The 16,399-nt window shown below is 43.1% G+C and overlaps 1 pseudogene; it reads right to left on the bottom strand.

Annotated features, from left to right (window-relative positions):
* Positions 1 to 14,032: 14,032 nt before the first annotated feature.
* LOC140846134 (olfactory receptor-like protein OLF4) lies at positions 14,033 to 14,928 on the bottom strand (annotated as a pseudogene).
* Between the last annotated feature and the right edge of the window lie 1,471 nt (positions 14,929 to 16,399).

Here is a 16,399-nt window from a genome sequence, read left to right as displayed (position 1 = left end):
GATCTCTCTTCCTTGAAGGCAATCTTCCTGGGGCCATGGCATTTCCTTATCTGAAGCCCATGGAACTGGCAGTGAGAGGTCAAATAGTCCCTGCACTTATCAGACAGACAGGGACCTCTTAAAGAATGATCCCAACTATACTGTGCTAAAGTCTGTGCAGAGAAACTAGGGTCTGGATCAGGACTCCCAGAAGGCGTAAAGTAAGGGCATACTGGTGAGGTCCCCACTAGGTCCAGGGTTCTGAAGCAACTCTCACTTAGTCAGAAGGCAAGAGGAAATCAAGGCAAGGTAGAGGCCATGCTGGTAAGGAGCGGTTAAGCCCAGTAGGCCTGGCAGAGGAGGAGATTGACCACTGTCACCCAGGCTCCAATTGTGAGGGGACTCCCTCACAGAGAGAGAGGCCAATTAGGTGCTGGACACCTGTCTTTCTCTCTGTACCAGATGGGAGCATCCTCTTCAAGTCTAAAACTGGACACGCTTCTGGCATGCATTCTGAAGAACTGGGGGCAATTTGATCCTCAGATCCTGAAGAAGAAGTGCCTTATCTTCTGCACACAAGCCTGGCCTTAATACAAACTCTCTGATGGAGAGGCCTGGCCTTCCAAGGCCTCCTATATATTGCTGTATAATAAGATCATGGCAGCTAGATTTATTTTGATGCAAGAAAGGGCAAATGGTTATAAGTCCCACATGCACAGGCTTTCTTTGCTCTTAGGGAAAGAAAAAAACTATGTCAAAAATGTGTATTAATTCCAGACCATACTCCAAACCCTAATTCTTGCTCATTGGCTCTGCCATGCCCACCTTATCTAGATCCAAGTCCACTTGGCAAGAACCCCAAAAGTCAGACCACAGGAGAACTACCACCTCAAGCATTACTGACTCAATCACCAGACCAGGTTTCCCAGGGGGTGAAGAAAAGACAGTTATACCCATCCTTATTGCCCTTACAGGAAGTAACCAGTAGAGAGTGGGGACCAGCCCGGTACATGTCCCCTTCTCCCTCCAAGGCCTGAGGCAAATTAAACAGGACATGGGTAAATTTATAGATGACCCAAACAAGTACATAGAATCCTTCCAAGAACTTACTTTAACTTTCGAACTGGCCTGGAAGGATGTTATGCTTATATTGAGCCAAACCCTTACCAGAGGGAAGAAAGAAAAAGTAATCAGAGGAGCCTTAGAGTTTGGAGATGAATGCCCTACTATAAATGCAGGTGGCAAACCTCCAGAGGAGCTAACCCAAGTCCTCACTGGCTGTCAGGCAGTGCCATTCACTGACCCAGAGTGGGGCCAAGATACAGACGATGCTGATAACTGGTACAGGAACCACTTTATGACCTGTATTTTAGAAGGGCTGAAAAGAGCACTAGTAAAACCTATAAATTATTCTAAATTATCAGCCATGAGGCAGCAAGAAAAAGAAAGTCCTTCAGTATTTCTAGAAAGGCTCAGGGAGGCACTCGTGAAGCACACTCACATGTCCCCACAGTCCCCAGAGGGCCGAGTCCTTCTCAAGGATAAATTCATCACCCAATCGGCCCCAGATATCAGGAGGAAGTTACAAAATTTGGCATTTGGCCCAGAATAAAATCTGGAGAGCCTCCTGAAGGTCACCACCTCAGTTTTCTATAATAGAGATGAGGAGGAAAAGATGGACCAGGACAGGAGAGACAACCGAAAGGCAGAAGCATTAGCCATGTTCCTGAAAACCCTCAACTGATGAGAAATCCCTTAGACAATGAGCCAACCACAGACTCTCTTGTCCCCTCCTGATGTGAGCCAGGAGCTCTGTCTTTTCACTTTATCTCTTAATAAAAGCCTCTACCTGGCTCTCCTACCTTGAGTGTTTGTGAAGTTCATTTTTCAGCTCCATGAATAAGAACCCTGGCATCAAGGACTTGACAATATGGGTGAATGTTGAAACCACTGTGTTGTTTATGTGAAACCATCATAAGATTGCATATCGATGATGCTTTAATAAAAAAGTTCCCTTCTTGATTGGATGATGGCTATGCTTTGCACTGTATGGCCTATTCAGGGTGATTTAATATCTTTTCACACTAGATGGGAAATGAATTCAAACATCTAAAGGTGTTATATGAGTTGGGCATGAAAAATGCCATTTATAACCCAGAACATAATGGCTCAGATGAGGAGTTGTTTATAATAAAGAAGAAGAAATTGGTGCTTCAAACAGCTCACCCATCCCTCTGTGAGTCCCTAGTGGCTCTTCTTGCCCCTCACTTAGGACAACACATAAATGTGGTTACTCATGCTGTAGCAGACTTCAGAGAGACAGAGACAATGTAGGGATGGAAGACAGTGCAATCTGATAATTAGAGTAAGAGTTTAAAGGGCCCATGAAGGTCACAGATACTCAGATGGAGGCTGATTTAATAAAGGTTGGAGTGGATAAAAAGAAATTGGATGGAAATTAGAATAAAATGTTTTTGTAACTGTGGCAGCAATTGAAACTGGAGCAGCAGTTCCAGACATAGGGTGATGCAAGGAACAAGAAATAGAAGACAGACTGAATTAAAAGGAGAAATAGAATGCAATGCATTCATTCTAGGAGACTTCAACACTCCACTCACTCTGAAGAACAGATCAACCAGACAGAAAATACGTAAGGACACAGAGACACTGAACAACACATTAGACCAGATGGACCTAACAGACATCTACAGAACTCTACACCCAAAAGCAGCAGAATACACATTCTTCTCAAGTGCACATGGAATATTCTCAAGAATAGATCACATGTTAGGCCACAAAAAGAGCCTCAGTAAATTCAAAAAGATTGAAATTGTACCGACCTGTTTCTCAGACCACAAAGGAGTGAAACTAGAAATAAATTATGTAAAGAAAATGAAAAATCCCACAAACACATGGAGACTGCACAACATGCTCCTAAATAACCAATGGATCAATGACCAAATAAAAACAGAGATCAAACAATATATGGAGACAAATGACAACAATAATTCAACACTGCAAAATCTGTGGGACACAGCCAAGGCCATGCTAAGAGGAAAGTATATTGCAATACAGGCCTACCTCAGGAAAGAAGAACAATCCCATATAAGCAGTCTGAACTCACAATTAATGAAACTAGAAAAAGAGCAAATGAGGCCCAGAGTCAGTAGAACATAACTAAATAAAATCAAGAAGAATAAAACAATAGAAAGAATCAATGAAAGTAAGAGCTGGTTCTTTGAGAAAATAAACAAAATAGATAAACCCCTAGCCAGACATACCAAGAAAAAAAGAGCCTGCACACACAAACAGAATAAGAAATGAGAAAGGATAAATCACCACGGTCACCACAGAAATACAAATAATTATTAGAGAATACTATGACAAATTATATGCTAACAAACTGGATAATCTAGAAGAAATGGACAGCTTTCTAGAAAAATACAAACTACCCAGGCTGACTAAGGAAGAAACAGAAAATCTGAACAGACCAATTACCAGCAATGAAATTGAACTGGTAACCAAAAAACTATCTAAGAACAAAACCCCTGGACCACATGGCTTCACCGCTGAATTTTAACATTTGGTGAAGACCTAATACCCATTCTCTTTAAAGTTTTCCAAAAAATAGAAGAGGAGGGAATACTTCCAAAATCATTCTATGAGGCTAGCATCACCCTAATACCAAAACCAGGCAAAGACACCACAAAAAAAGAAAATTACAGACCAGTATCCCTGATGAACATAGATGCAAAAATACTCAACAAAATATTAGCAAACCAAATTCAAAACTACATAAAAAAGATCACCCATCATAATGAAGTAAGATTTATTCTAGGGATGCAAAGATGATACAACATTTGAAAATCCATCAACATCATCCACCACATCAACAAAAAGAAGGACAAAAACCACATGATCATCTCCATAGATTCTGAAAAAGCATTTGACAAAATTCAAAATCCATTCATCATAAAAACTCTCAATGAAATGGGTATAGAGAGCAAGTACCACAAAATAATAAAGGCCACATATGACAAACCCACAGCTAACATTATACTTGACAGTGAGAAGCTGAGAGCTTTTCCTTTAAGATCGGGAACAAGACAAGGATGCCCACTCTCCCCACTTCTATTCAACATATTACTGGAGGTCCTAGCCACAGAAATCAGACAACACAAAGAAATAAAAGGCATCAGGATTGGCAAGGAAGAGGTTAAACTGTCCCTGTTTGCAGATGACATGATATTGAACATTAAAAGCCTAAAGAATCCACTCCAAAACTACTAGATCTAATATCTGAATTCAGCAGAGTTGCAGGATACAAAATCAATACACAGAAATATGTGACATTCCAATACACTAAAAATGAGCTAGCAGAGAGAGAAATCAGGAAAACAATTCCATTCACAATTGTATTAAAAGAATAAAATACCTAGAAATAAACCTAACCAAGGAAGTGAAAGACCTATACCGTGAAAAGTACAAGACACCTATGAGAGAAACTAAAGAAGGTACCAATAAATGGAAATGCATCCTGTGCTCATGGATAGGAAGAATTAATATTGTCGAAATGTCCATCCTGCCTAAAGCAATCTACAGATTCAATGCAATTCCTATCAAAATACTAACAGTATTCTTAAATGAACTAGAAAAAATCATCCTAAAATTCATATAGAACCACCAAAGACCCCGAATAGCCAAAGCAATCCTGAGATGAAAGAATAAAGCAGGGGGAATTGCACTCCCCAACTTCAAGCTCTACTACAAAGGCACAGTAATCAAGACAATTTGGTACTGGCACAAGAACAGACCCAGAGACCAATGGAACAGACTAGAGAGCCGTGATATTAACCCAACCATATATGGTCAATTAATATATGATAAAGGAGCCATGGACATAACAATGGAGAAATGACAGCCTGTTCAACAGCTGGTGTTGGTAAAACTGGACAGCTACATGCAAGAGAATGAAACTGGATTATTGTTTAACTCCATACAAAAAAGTAAACTAGAAATGGATTAAAGACTTGAATGTAAGTCATGAAACCATAAAACTCTTAGAAGAAAACATAGGCAAACATTCTTTGAATATAAGTATGAGTAACTTCTTCCTGATGGCATCTCCTTGAGGAAGGGAAACAAAAGCAAAAATGAACTCATGGGACTACATCAAATTAAATGTTTCCATACAGCAAAGGTCACCACTAACAGAACAAAAAGGCATCCTACAGTATGGGAGAATATATTTGTAAATGACATATCCAACAAGGGGTTAACATCCTTTATATATAAAGAACTCACATGCCTCAACACCCAAAAATCAAATAACCCGATTAACAAATGGGCAGAGGATGTGAAGGAACAGTTCTCCAAGGAAGAAATTTAGATGGCCAACAGACACATGAAAAGTTGCTCATCATCACTAATCATCAGGTAAATGCAAATTAAAACCACAATGAGATATCACCTCACACCAGTAAGGAAGGCCAGCATTGAAAAGACTATGAACAACAAATGCTGGTGAGGATGCGGAGAAACGGGAACCCTCCTACACTGCTGGTGGGAATGTAAGCTAGTTCAACCATTGTGGAAAGCAATATAGAGGTCCCTCAAAAAACGAAAAATAGAAATACTATTTGACCTGAGAATCCCACTCCTTGGAATTTACCCAAAGAATACAACTTCTCAGATTTAAAAAGACATATGCACCCCTATGTTTATCGCAGCACTTTTTACAATAGCCAAGATATGGAAGCAACCTAAGTGTCCATCAGTAGATGCATGGATTAAGAAGATGTGGTACATATATGCAATGGAATACTATTCAGCAATAAGAAAGAAAAAATCCTACTGTTTGCAACAACATGGATGGAGCTGGAGGACATTAAGCTCAGTGAAGAAGCCAGGCGGAGAAAGATAAGTGCCAAATAATTCCCCTCATTTGTGGAGTATAACAGCGAAGCAAAACTGAAGGAACAAAATAGCAGCAGACTCACAGACTCCAAGAAGAGACTAGTGTTTATCAAACAGTAGGGGTGTGGGAGGGCAGGTGGGGAGGGAGGGAGAAGGGGATTGAGGGGTATTATGTTTAGTATACATGGTGTGGGGGATCACGGGGAGAATAGTTTAGCAAAGAGAAGATACATAGTGGATCTGTGGCATCTTGCTGCAGTGATGGACAGTGACTGCATTGGGGTATGGGTGGGGACTTGGGTGGGGACTTGACAATATGGGTAAATGTAGTAACCACATTGTTTTTTCATGTGAAACCTTCATAAGAGTGTATAACAATCATACTTTAATAAAAAATAAAAAACAAAAAGAAATAGAAGACAGAGACAAAACCACAATCCACCCCTTGTGTCTGCAGAACTTCCTGCTCGACAGTTAGCTGACCCCACCTAGTCTCTCACAGGGAAATGACTGGGTGAGATGGTTTGACTGAGGAAAGGGTCAATGCACCTATTTTGGGGGACCATGTGAGGACAGGAGGCCACATGTTGAAATATCAATTCATTGGTCCTCATTGAATGTGCAATGTGTCCTGGCTCTGGTAGACATAGGATGCTCTCTGATTTATGGCAACACTGACTGGTTTCCTGGGACCTCCATTGTTATTGATGAATATGGGGGTAAGGTTATTAGAATGAAACAAGCCTTAATCCCATTAGGAATAGGGCATCTACCCCCAAAAGAGTATACTCTGTACATCTTTCCAATTACCAAATATATTTTGGGCGTAGATATTCTGTAGGGCCTAAGGTCATAGACCACTGCAAGTGAGTTCAGGTGGATACGTGTGGTGGAAGCAGTTCTGAGGGGACATGCTAAGCACCTGCTCAGAGCTTTGCCTGTCCTTTGTCAGGTGAAAATTCCCAAACAATAAAAATTTTCTTGAGGGCAGAAAGAAATTGGAGAAACCATCCAGGCACTGGAAATGGTGGGCATTATAAAGCCTACTCAAACCCCTTTTAATTCCCCAGAGTGGCCATTGAAAATACCAGATGGCACCTTGCATATGACCATGGATTACAGAGAATGGAGTAAAATCATTACCCCCTGCATGCTGCTGTCCCCTCTATAGCAGCCTTTATGGACACCCTCAGTCATGAACTAGAGACATTTCATTATGTTGTGGATCCTGCTAATGCTTTCTTCTCTATTGACATACACAGGAAAGTCAGGAGCAGTTTGATTTAATGTGGAAAGGCCAGCAGTGGACATTCACTGTCCATCCACAGCGATATCTCTAGTCCCACCATTTGTCATGGATTTGTGGCCCAGGGCTTGGCAGCATGGGAGAAACCACAAATGGTGTGGCTGATCCACTATATTGATGATGTCATGCTTGCTTCTAATTCTCTTACAGACCTAGAAGGTGAAGCACCTAGACTGCTGCAACATCTACAGGAGGAAGGGGCCACGAACAGCACCAAGGCTCAGGGACTTGGTTTTTCAGTCTAGTTCTTGGGGGTTGTGTGGTCAGGAAGGACTAAAGTTATTCCAGAAGTAGTCATAGAAACTATCCAGGCTTTCCCTATACCTACAACTGTTGCAGTATTACAAGAGACATTGGGTTTTTTAGGCTACTGGAGACTGTTTATTCCACACTTGGTACAAAATCTGAAGTCCTTATACTATTTGGTATGAAAGGGTGTCAGGTGGGACTGGGATGAGACATGTGCTTTTTCTTACTGATGCAATGTGGGCAGTCAGGGCTGTGTATGCCTTGAGTGTGATAGGCATATCAAGGCCCTGTGAGCTGGATGTTCATGTGACTGAAGACAATTATGGCTTGGGCCTGTGGCCATGGCTTGAATGACACCACCAAACTATCATATTCTGGTTACAACCCTGGGAAGAAGCAGAGGTCTGATACACCTCCATGGACAATCAAATGGCTGACATGTACCATGTTTTGCTGGCTATGGAGTCCATCTGCAGAACAGCCCTGACAACGGTAATAACCACTTATTCCATTCCTTGGTGGGTACAAAAGTGGGCACAAAGGTCATAGAGTGGTGTGGCATAGATGCCTACTCTGGCCAAGTGGGGTGCATACCTCCAGCAATGAACCCCTTGAGTGGAGAACTACAATGCTTATATCAGTGCAAGGCAATAAGAATTTTCTTCGGAGCCATTAGTAGCAGACAGCCATTATCAGGAGGGAAGATGCATGGTACACAAATGGCTCCAGCCATGGACAGCCACTGAAATGAGGTGCCTTAGATTTCCATCCTAAGGCTGACACAATATGGATGGAATCTAATGAAGGAAAGGCACAGTTGTGGACAGTATGGCTCAGGATCACCCAGGAGCTCTCCTCATTAGTTGTCTGCAGTGATGGCTGGGCCATCTACTGAGGCTTGACTCTGTGACTACCAAAATTATACCATGCCAACTGGCTGGCTGATCACTGACCCCTTTAGGGGCATGAGCTGTAGGAAGACTTAGGGGCCTTTAGTGAAATTAAAACAATTATAGTATACCATGTGACAGGCCATTTACCACTGGCATCCCCAGGAAATGATGAAGCAGACACTTTGGTGCAGGTGCATTGGCTGGAAGGAAAGCTGGCTTCTGATGTGGCCAAATGGTTATATCAAAACTTTTTACGTGCAGGGCAGAAAACAATGTGGGCTGTAGCACATTTTGGGGGCCTGCCCTTGGCCTTTGAATAAGTCATAAGAGCCTGGTAAGAATGCATTATATACTCTAAAGGAGACTTACACCAAGTCCCACAGCAACATGAAACAATACATAAGGGGACAATGTCTCTCATCAGGTGGGAAATAGGCTATTTTGGGTCTCTGCCCATACCAGAGGTTATTGATATGCCATGACTAGTGTGGACACAGCTACTGGACTTATGGTTGCTTTTCCTATGCATTGCACAGACCATCAAATGACCAAAAGAGGCTTGGAGTTTCTCTTTGTAGTCTCTGACTGACTTCAGGTAATTGAGACTGATCAAGGCCCCCACTTTACTGGGTATGCACCCTAAGAATGGGTACAAAAATTATGGATAAAATGGGAGTTTCAATTACCATATAATTCTATGTGGGGTGGGAAGCCACGATAGAGTTACAATGGTTTATTAAAATCTGGCCTGAATTCAGAGACCAGTAGTCTATGGGTATGGTGTGTCTGCTATGGACAGTGTGACAGCATTTGAATGAGAAGCCATGGAACAGGCTATTGAGCCCGGTAAACATGCTAACACAGACTGATGCCTCTGCTGTACACCTGCAAGTACAAACCAAGGAGGAACTGAGGCCAAGATATGGCCACCAGAATAGCATCTTGTTGCCAGCACTGGTTGCAATAAGCCCTGGGGACAGTGTTCAGTAGTTGTGGCCTTGGACATTTTCACACAGGGAACAGCAGTGACTGGCCCTTCTGGCACCTTGGGGACTAGGCCTGGAAGCTGGCATCCTGTGAATTCCAGGAGTAACAGCACAGTGTTCCCCAAAGATATGGTAGTGTACCTAAATGCCAGAAGGTAAGAGCATCTTACAGGGAGTTTTGTTTTATCTTTGTGGCCAGTGCATATGCCTTCAGCAGCACTATATATAGACCCCTCAAAAACCCTCAAAGGGAGAGGGAGAATGTGTTGTATACCAAACCCATCAGTACCCCCTTCCTGCCACAGTCTTATCACAGGACCACATGCATCCTACCTGACGGACAAAATTTGCCTATGTTGGCATCATTAAAACATGTGTCTTATCACTGTTAAGTTTAATCTCCTCTAAAGTCTTTGTGGATTGGTCACACACCCTCGCAAAAACTGCTGCTTGCTGAGTGTGCACAGAGCTGCCTACTGCTTCACTACTAGCTTCCGGTGGAAAGTGCGAGTCATAGACCCATCTGAGTAGAACTGTTTTGAATACAGCTGCTGGCAATTGATCTCCTCAGGCTTGAGGAACAAAAAATAATAATTTTGTTGTTATCTGTATCATGGTTTCTGTTATTATTTGTATGTTGTTATAGCCTCTATTGCTATTTTGGGATCTGGTTACAACGCTCAGCTTTCTCATGGAAGATTGAAGGCATGAATAGATAATGAGGCAAGAATTCCGGAGGGGTGTAGCATAGGGAAAAGGAAATTCTCACCTCTCCTGATTCTAATATTGCCCATTGCATACATACAAGGCTGCTTACATATCCCTTGGATAAAAACTGTTTATCATTCAATAAAGCCTCCCAGAACAAACTGTCAGTCACAGAACTACCAGCCCAGGGGAGGTGAATGCACAGTGGAAGGAAACACACAAGCCCCTGGATGTGATTGGTCAGCTGTCACTCAGTCATCATAAAGGCTGGCCCACAGAGGCCCACTGAGTGCCAGGAGGCTTGCAGAGGGAAGCCTCGGAGAACTGTGGAAGGATGCAGGAGAGTGAAGCCCTGGAAGCGTGGGGCTGGGAAGGGAGAAGAGAGCCCCACGCTGGGAAGCATGAGAGAAAGCAGAGGCTGTAGCTGGGCCAGAGATGGAGAAAAGGGCTCACTGTTCATACACAGCAGGATGACTACCATGAAAATAAAGTGGTATGAGGCCCTTTTTACCCCCAACATTCTGATGTCATTATTTTGTCTCTCCAAATTCATAGTGAACTTGTCTGGAGTGGGGAACACCCCTCTTGGAGGAACAGCAGAGGTGTAAAAAACATCAACAGACTTAATGTGAAAACTGGTTTCATATTTTCCTCTATAATTAAATTGTGTAAATGGCTTAGTTACCAAGTGTATTTTTTCCAAACTCATGATTATTCCTCAGGTACTCTAGGGAAAAATGTGTGGCACTATATATGTAATTTGAAATGAAATTACTTTAACAAATCCAAATTTCCCATCTTAACCCCAGGAGAAGGGGGTTCCCTGCTTGGGAAAAGTTCTTTATTAATTTCATGAGACCAAAGGAAGGTATGGGCCAGAAGTTGGGAATTAAAGGATTTATTCTCATGGCTCAGTCTCTCCTGGCTCGCATGGGTCACTGTCCCCTCTCTCATGGCTCCCAAGCTCGCTCTCTCTGGCCATACTGCTCCCAGCCCACCTCCCTCGACAAGAGGAATTCTGTGAGAATGTCCTTGGTGACTGGTGGATGCTTGACCGACTTGTACCAGGAACAGAGGGGAGGACAGAATGGCTGTTTCCTCTTCACCCCTACCCTGGACCAGCAAATCTGTGACTGACAAGCTGTTCTAGGCAATACATCCCATAGATATGCAAACAGGATACCTATTAAGGCCAGGCAGGAATCCTGGTCAGAAAGTTCCAATTTTCTCCACAACCCACCCCTCCAGGCTTCTTGCCTCATAAGCTATGCACCCACAATCTTCTGCAATTGTCCCTGTGCAAGAAAGCTAGGGCACTGTAACCAGACTAAGAATCAGGATTCAAGAGAACAGAGAGCCATGAGCCCTTCACAGGGGCTTTGGTGAGGGCTTCCTTGCATAGTCATGATTGACTAAATTACTGGCCATTGACTGATGAAGCCTCCACCCATGCCCTTGGGTGGGGTCCCAAAGTCTCTCATCAATATGACAGGACACCCATTTTACATTTAAGACTCTGCAGTGTTTTCAGGAACTGTGGATAAGGAACAAATATATCTGGTAAATATATATTTCTTATGACTCATTGCATCTCAGTCCACCCCCTTGCCTTCAAACACTGATTCCTTACAGTAAAAGGAACGCACCTGTCACAGCACTTACATCTGGTGTGTCATTTCTACAGGAGTTAGAATAGGATCGATGCAAGTAGGCCTGACATTCCAAGGAGCATGTGTGATGTGGGGGCAGACTTAAAGAGGTGGCTCACTTGTCCTGTAAAAGTCTTATGACCAGAGTCTCTCCCAGAGGAATGTGATTCTGGTTTGCAGGCTGTCATTCAACCTTGCTGGGTTCCAAAAGCAGAGGTGGTCTTGGCAAACATATAACTTCAGCCTTGAGGGCATCTAATATGCTTTTGCTAAAAGATATTCTCTGCCTTGAGCCTCTTTTCAGGTATTAATAAAATCTTGGATATCCCTCATTGCATAACCCACTGATTCATCCTTTTATACTCAGCTATAATTTCTTCTCTTCATTTGTCATTTCTCTTTACCCAGGCATTTCCCCCTGTGGAAAGGATGTTAGGTCTGGCTACTGTGCTGGCCCAGATTGATGGCAGCAAAAATACCAGCCTAGAAGTGCCTCCTCTCAATTCACTCCCACTCCTGGAAGGCGGGGTTACACAGGAACAGAACTAGTCAGCTGTCCTGGCCGCTAGGAAGCACAGCTGCACCACCAGCCCCAACACGGCTAGAAGGGATGAAGGCACAATCCATCCCAACAGAGCATTAGGAATTCTGGCATAAAGATTTATTATAAACACACAAATAACAGAAATTATGATACAGATAATGAGAAACCCATGACAATCCTCAAGCCTGAGGATCCAGCTGCATTCAAAGTGCTTCCCAGATTGCGTCCATGGCTTGCACAGTCCATGCGGGGCCAGCAGCTGGACTGACAGGGAGCTCAGGCCTGTCAGTGAGCAGCAGCTGTGGCTAGGGGTGTTCCTGTTCACAGGAATGTAGAAGAGATTAACCTAAAGGGAAATAAGACATCGTTTTAATGACACCATAGGCAAATCTTGTCCATTAGGTAGGAAGCATGCAAGAGATTGGTCCTGGGAAAGGACAGGGCATGACTCAAGTCCTGTCCTGGTCTAGCATAAAAGACCTTCACCCTTCTCCCTGTGGGAGTTACTGATGGATTGATATGTAGGACGATGGGAGGCACATTCTCTGGCCACAGTGATAAGACAAAACTCCCCAGTAAGATGCTCTTATATTCCAGCCATTTTGGGTACAGTACTGTAATCTTTCGGGGCCACTCTCCTGTTCCTCCAGAAACACATGGGAGGCCAGCCTCCAGGCCTTTTCCCCAAGGTTACAGAAGGGCCAGCAATCACTGGTCCCTGTGTCAAAATATCCAAGGCCACATCCACTCAACAGAGTCTCCAGGGTTTAGTGCCGTTGGTGCTAGCAGCAAGATGTTATTCTGGTGGGCAAACCACGGCTGCAGCAATTCCTCCTTGGTTTGTGTGTGCAGTTGATCTGATGCCCTTTCATACCAAATGGCATAAGGGTCTCAGAATTTATGCCAAGTGCAGGATAAACACTCTCCAGTAGCCTACAAGACCCAAAACCTCTTGCAATACTGCCACAGTTCTAGCAAGATTTTACTGGGCTTCCCATCTAACTTTTATCTTTCACTGACTTTATCAAATCAGTCCACATCTGGGCCCTTGAGGCCTTCACAGGGCCCTTTGAGCCTTTTCTCTCAGTAGATGACCATATTTCCTTCTGTGCTCTCATTGTTTATATCTCTCCCATATCTGCTACAAACAAGTAACCTCATTTATGGGTTGCCATAAGTTAGGGCAAGAATAGTCACTAGGGACCCAAAGAGTGACAGGGGTGGGCTTTTGAAGCACCAGATTTCTCATTCCCATGGTAAAAACTCCTCTTCTGGGTCCTGATGTCCAGGGGGAACACTGTGGTCATGTTCCTGGTGATGGCTAGGTGCTTGACCAGTTAAATACCAGGAACAGGGTGGAGGAAAGAATGGGTGTTTCCTCTGCACCCCTACCCTAGACTGGCAAACCCATGACTAACCAGCCACTCTCTGTAATGCATCCCATAGATATGTAAACAGGACACCTTTTAAGGCCAAGTGGGAATCCTCATCAGAAAGTTCCATTTTCCCCACAGCATCTATGATACGGAAATTTCCAAGTATTTGTGATCCAAGGTTGGGAAAACTTTGGAAATGTAGGAAAATTAACAAAGGGAAAAATTGTCTATATAAAAGGCATAACAGTAACTTAAGTTAGTTATAAATAGTATAGAGAGGTTACAATCAAATAAATGGAAATATTAGAAAATAAAAAGAAGGAGCAAGCTCTGTGTCTAAAATCTGATCAAAGCATAGCAATTTCTGGTTGTGAGGCTTTGACCCATAAAACCATGAAAACTTCTTCATCCCCAGGAGAACTGACCTTACACAACAGACATCCCAATTAATCTTCCTAGAGCCATTTTTATGTCTTTGTTCCTCAGAGTGTAGATGAAGGGGTTCAGCACGGGCATCACCAGAGTGTACATCACCGAGGATGCTGCGCTTGAATGGGAGCTCTGGGTAGCCGCAGACTAAGGGACAACCCTAGCATCGTACAATAAAATAGGGACACAACAGAGAGGTGAGATACACAGGTGGAAAATGCATTATACTCTCCCTGAGCTGATGAGATTCCACATATGGAAGAGATTATCTTAGAGTAAGAGTAAAGGATCCCAGCAAAGGGATCGCCACCCAGCAGGACAGCTGCAAAGTACATCACCAGGTTATTAAGAAAGGTGTTTGAACAGGCAAGTTGGATCATCTCATTGAGCTCACAAAAGAAGTGAGGGATTTCTGAGTTTGTACAGAGGAAAGGTGCAACATCATTAAGATATGTAACAAGGAATTCAGGAAACTAATGATCCAGGACACCAGGACCAGAGGTCCACAGATCCAGGGGCTCATGATGACCATGTAGTGCAGGGGGTGGCAGATGGCCACATACCTGTCATAGGCCATTATGGTCAGGAGAAAGACATCAAACACTGCCAAGAGTATAATAAAATAAATCTGGATGATGCAGCCTTCATAGTGACAGCTTTGTTCTGTGTCTGGATGATCCACAGCATCATGGGGATGGTGGTGGAGGTGAAGCAGATGTCCACAAAGGACAGGTCAGAGAGGAAGAAGTACATGGGTGTGTGCAGGTGGGAGTCTGAGCTGACAGCCAGGATGAAGAGCAGGTCCCCAAACACAGTGATCAGGTACATGGAGAGTAAAAGTCCAAATATGAGAGGTTCAGTTCTTGTTCCTCTGAAAATCCCAGAAGAAAAAATTCAGAGGTTTGGGTGTCTGGTTCCACATGGTGGACATAACTTCCAGAAAAGAGGGAAATAACATGACTAATCTTCACACAAACTTGCATCATTCGTTCATAGTTGAAATGCTACAATTGGTATTTTGCAGTCAAGAAGCTAATTTTAATATTTTGTGCATGGTCCTTGTTAGGGAGTCCCTTTAGTCTTTTTATATGAAAATTTTGGCCCAATAAGCTTTTTGTCTGGGAAGTCATGCCCTTTACAGTTTTAATGTGAAATTCTTCAGTATTCTGTGAATATATATTGAGTGCTGACTGTGACAGGGTGTTCTATTTTCCATTATTATTCAGGCAAGGTCTGCAGACAAGGTGACAACTGAACAGACACTTCATGTAAGAGAGGGGGGAAGATGGAAGTCTAGATGGAGAAGTGTGTGCTCAGCAGAGAATGGCCAATGCCAAGGCCATGAAGAAGGTGCTTGTTTCAAGTGTTCAGGTCAAGAAAGGTGAAGCTGGAGTTGCAAGGTGAATAGAGATGAGGGAGGGTGATGAGCAGTGGTGTCAGACGTGGTGAGAAGGCAAGTGGTCCTAAAAGATCAAAGCAAAGGGATTCCCTCAACCACACTGCCTCTTGTGCTCTTGTTGCAAAGACATCCATGAATTGAAACAGATCCCCTACTTAACACCTTTTCTTGACTGAGTGCTGGCACCTGTATTGTACGAGTCACCATGGAATATATGAGTCCGGGTGCCCCTGTCCTGAGGATGGCTCAAACTCCACAATCACACACATACTCACACAAAGGTATGCAGCTCACAATGGTATGCTGAGTGCATTATTTCCATGTGTTTCCCAGCCCCAGGTTTACTGACTACTCTAAGAATGGACCCAACCCAAATGGCTCAGATCAATGATCTTTCACTGTTTTGTAGAAGTTGTTACAAGGATTTCCAATTCTTAGGCTTCCCATGAAAAATTAAACTTGGGTCTCTATTGGGAACACCATTTACTATCACATATTTAATGAAACAAAAATGTGTTCAAGAGGCTCTCTTGTCCACTCCTGTCGTGAGCCGGGAGCTCTGTCTGTCCTCTCACTGCATCTCTCAATAAAAGTCCCACTGGCTCTCCTACCTTGACTGTTTTTAAAGAAAATGTGTTCAATAAACAGAGAGAGATAGAGACACAGAGAGTCAGAGGCATGAAATGGATGAGGAGGAAAAGTCATCTTAAAATCCCAGGAGGTCCCTGATAGACCATGAGGGAGAATAAGTTTAATTAGTTCTGGTAGCCATCCAACCCTGATTACTTTCCTAAAAATATTAAGAGAACAAAAAGACAAAAGTAGTGATGTCATTGGTGTCAAACACCCTACCTAGTGTACATCCAGGAGAAGGTGAGCAAAGTGACAAACCAACACTTCACAAAGGAAAATACACAGTACAACCAACGTAGGGAATTTTTAATATCAAGCACTAGAATACTTGT

The sequence above is a fragment of the Manis javanica genome, chromosome 1 (assembly GCF_040802235.1).
Source record: "Manis javanica isolate MJ-LG chromosome 1, MJ_LKY, whole genome shotgun sequence".
Classification (NCBI taxonomy): domain Eukaryota; kingdom Metazoa; phylum Chordata; class Mammalia; order Pholidota; family Manidae; genus Manis; species Manis javanica.
This window is presented reverse-complemented; position numbering and strand designations above follow the sequence as displayed.